Genomic DNA, 4,086 nt, shown 5'->3' with positions numbered 1-4,086 from the left:
AGACCAATAATGTTGACTTACCCTGAATGCATACAGTTTGCCATAGCATGAACTATATTAGCCAGTCAACTAAAAACATGAACACTATACTTGTCAAGGAGTGGAATCACGTGTGCGTGTATGTGAATACACACAGACATATATACATATAAACACGTACATATATTTTCATTTTAAATAATCAATGAAAACTGAGACAACAAAATATGATTAAACAGACAGATCTAAAATGCACATGGACTTTTCTTCTATTATCTCTTAATATAGTGACCGGAAATAAATATCTGGCATATGGGTATAATTGGTTTCCACCTTTAAGGAGTTTGGGAATGCTGATACTTGGATGTGAATGTCTCTAGGGAATAGAGGCAGTGACTCGAGCAGCCTGTCATTTTCCACACAAGGTATCACAGACACTGAACAAAAAGATTGACACTAGATCATAATTAGGTGAATTCCATACTTCAGCTAAGCTGACTGTTACTCTTTCCACATATAATAGCTGGAATAGCAAGTATCTTTTCGAGGAGAAGGCAGAAGTGTCCCTAAATTAAAAGCAACAATGATAGCAAAACCCAAACAAAGCTGAGCATTAGATTATGCTTTGGTTCACAAATTGCTTTGTCTCCATCTCTTTCTGAAAGATGCTTCCCTGGAGCAGAACATTTCCAGATTTTTGCCTTTAGAAATATGCACAGTGCAACACTTTTGGAAGAGCTCCTTCAAATATTTCGGGGAGATTTATGTAGGTAGTAAGAATTAATGCTACTCAAGAGGCTCTGCCAACAACCGGAACCCAATTTCTAGAAGAGTCGTCATGTGAAAAGCATCGAGGCTTCATGTATCATTCTCGGGTGGTGCACACAGGTGGTAGCAGTCATCTGTAAGGTGCAACAGTTGGGAGGAGGCACAGGACCCGGCAGTATTTCATTCTGTGGGCACAGGGTCACTGGGAGACAGAGACCACTCAATGGCACCTCATAGCAACAGCCACAACATACCCTCACCAAGACAACAACAAGAAAATAAAGGACACAAAACCACTCGTCAAAAGAATATAAAAAATAATCTTGAAGCAAAATGGACATTTTTCTTTCTTAAAGATAGACTGTGTGGATCTAGGTGTTGCCCATGTCAATCTGGTATGCATGTCTAGAAAATAAAACAAGAAGAATGCAGATTTGTTTTTATAGTGCAACGTTTGACAAGGGTTGCTAGGTTTGAGCCTATTGTTACAGCCACTTTGTCAACTGATCTCATTGAAGGTGTCCTTCTTTTCCCCTGGCCATCTGCTTTATGGGCGTAAGTGCACGGCAGAACACCCCCGGATGCGACCGTTCCTACATATACCGTTCAGGGCCATGCGTTCCATTCTTTCAGGTGTGCAACCACTCGTGCCTGCCTTTACTATGCTGTTCCTCCTCCATTACCAGAGGCTCACTGCGTTGTAATTTCCTAGCTACGCTTTTGAGTTGCTATTATCAAATTCTTTCAATGCTCTGCTATTCCTGCGTTATCTCTTTCATTTGAATCTTTCTTGTTATTTTTTTACTAATGAATCATAATTTGTCTGCATGTATATCTTCTTCACACAATTTTTGAGAGTCTGAGAATGGGACTTTAGAATCTGAGTATCCATTCATTGCCTATCAAAATATCATCTAATTATACATCACATTTATATCCACATCTGTATCTATTTGCTTTATTGTTGAGACATAGTGGCACACAATAAACATACACTGAATGAAGGAATGTTCATTTCAGTTAGTGTTGAAAATGTGTGCCTTGGGTTGAAAATGTGTGCATAATTCCACATGACTCTTTTTTAGATATTGAAAAGCCTATTAACTTGGAAAATAATAATATCTTGCATTTACCTTATTTATAACATTTCAGAGCAACATATCTCTCAGCTCCATAATTTAAGTCCATAGAACAGATTATAATTTAAAATTCAGTAAATGCTTACTGATTTATTAAACATGATACAATATGTTTTACATTCATTAGGTATACTACTATGCTATTTATTTAGTTCATGTTTATCTCTCCAAAAGTACTCTATTTGGACTATAAAAAGGATGAAAATATTTGCATACAGATAGGTCAAAAAGCATTGCCAACATCAAGCATTTTATACCTCTTGGATAAAATGTTGGAGATGGGATTAAATATCAACATGAAGAGCAACAAGCCGCATAAAGAGTGTTCAAATGTAATCCTTTTCCTAATTTGGAGATGCTTTCAAGGGCCTGCTGGATAGTAGGACACTCGTCCTGGGATGCAATTCTTTAAAGATATCAGAGGAGGACTCCAGGCACGCGTTTACTTCTAGAGAGTTTCGGTGTTAGCACATATGCTATTTTTTGTCATTGTGCCTCCATTGAGTCAAATCTAACTCCTAAGAGACCCTAGATGCTAAAGGAAAATTTCTTCTTAAGCTTTCTAAAGCATTAATACTTAGAGACTGGAGCTCCGGTAGAGTGAGGGTTAAGTGCTCCTCTACTTACCAAATGGTTGTTGATTGGAAGCTACCTGCTGCTCTGTGGGGCAGGGGGTGAGGGTGAGCTAGCTGTCTGCTACCCCAGAAAGCACAGGCTGGGAAACCCTAGGGTGTAGTTGGACTTTGTCTTGAGGCTCACTGTGAGTCAGAACCAACCTGATGGCCCACAACTACAATCTTTTCGGAAGTTGGTAGCCAGGTCTTCCTGAGGCTGATGGAGTTGCTGGTGGATTCAAGGCATGGGAATTTCTGTTACGCTGGGAAAGTTTGACCATCACTCCACCAGGGTTCCTAGTCACACATACAGCAGATGAGAATTCTACTTTTAAATCTCCAAGTCCTACATGGCCTGTCAATCTACAAGAGCTATCATTTATGGCAAGGTGCACAGCAAAGGAGCATGTATTAAAATTTAAATTAAATTTCAGGGTGATACTACACCGGGCTTTTGACTAGTTACTATGTGTGAACTCTGTTCTGAAACCAGGGCTACTGAGCAGCTTATTGTTGGGTGGGGGCAGGTGGTTGGACAGCTACAGACGGCCCCAGGCAGACTGAAGACATTCTGAAGGAAACAACAGCTGTGCTGGAGAAAATATTGAACCAGAGAAGAAGTGTTTTTCAAAGGAACCAATGGCATGTGAGATCTCACTAGGAAGGTTAGAAAATGTTTTAAGAGAGAGATTGAACTTGAATTGTGTTCAATTAAAAACTTAGTGACTGGAAAGAGAAATCCAAGTTCAACAGGATGGTGCGCATCCATAGAATAGCCCTGAAATGGTGGATTCAGGTAGTGGGGAGAGGAGGGTAACTACCGAAGGTGAAAATAAGACATCATGATACTAAACTTTGATTTGATCCGGCTGTCCAATAATTTTCTGATTTCAGTGAGCACTGGAATTTGAGAATCACCTAGAACAGCGATTCTCAACCTGTGGGTCATGACCACTTTGGGAGTCGAATGACCCTTTCACAGGGGTCACCTGATTTATAAAAGTAGCAAAATGACAGTTATGAAGTAGCAACGAAAATAATGTTATGGTTGGGGGTTCACCACCACACGAGGAACTATATGAAAGGGTTACGGCATTAAGAAGGCTAAGAACCCCTGACCTACAAGGTTAGATAAAACACATTTCTGGACCCTATCCTCAGAGTTTCAGATTCAGAATGACTACGGTAGGGTCTTGAGAGAATCTGAATTTCTAATAACTATGCAGGTGATGTCTGATGCTGCTGGGCTGGGTCAATGCCCACCTAAATGCTGCCTTAGACAATGCCAAGCTCAAACACACCCTTGCCTTTGATTAAGTGGGGTGCATAGGTAGTTGATGCACAAGGCAGGAGCTCTCTGTGAAGAAGATACTCTAGTGGCAATACCATGGGTGGATGGGTAGTGGGCAGTTGAAGGCAGGGAGACCACTTCAGTGGTAAAGAAAATAATTGGAAATAATACGGAAATGTGAGGAAAATTGTAGAGGGAGAATTCTCAGGATAGATTTGGAAAAGAAGGGAAGGCAGAAGGAAGGAGAACAGGAGTCAAGGATGATTCTGAGGCTTCAACCTAGGGTTCCTAAAGA

Source organism: Tenrec ecaudatus, chromosome X, assembly GCF_050624435.1.
Source record: "Tenrec ecaudatus isolate mTenEca1 chromosome X, mTenEca1.hap1, whole genome shotgun sequence".
NCBI classification, from domain to species: Eukaryota; Metazoa; Chordata; class Mammalia; order Afrosoricida; family Tenrecidae; genus Tenrec; species Tenrec ecaudatus.
Note: the sequence above shows the minus strand (reverse complement) of the source record.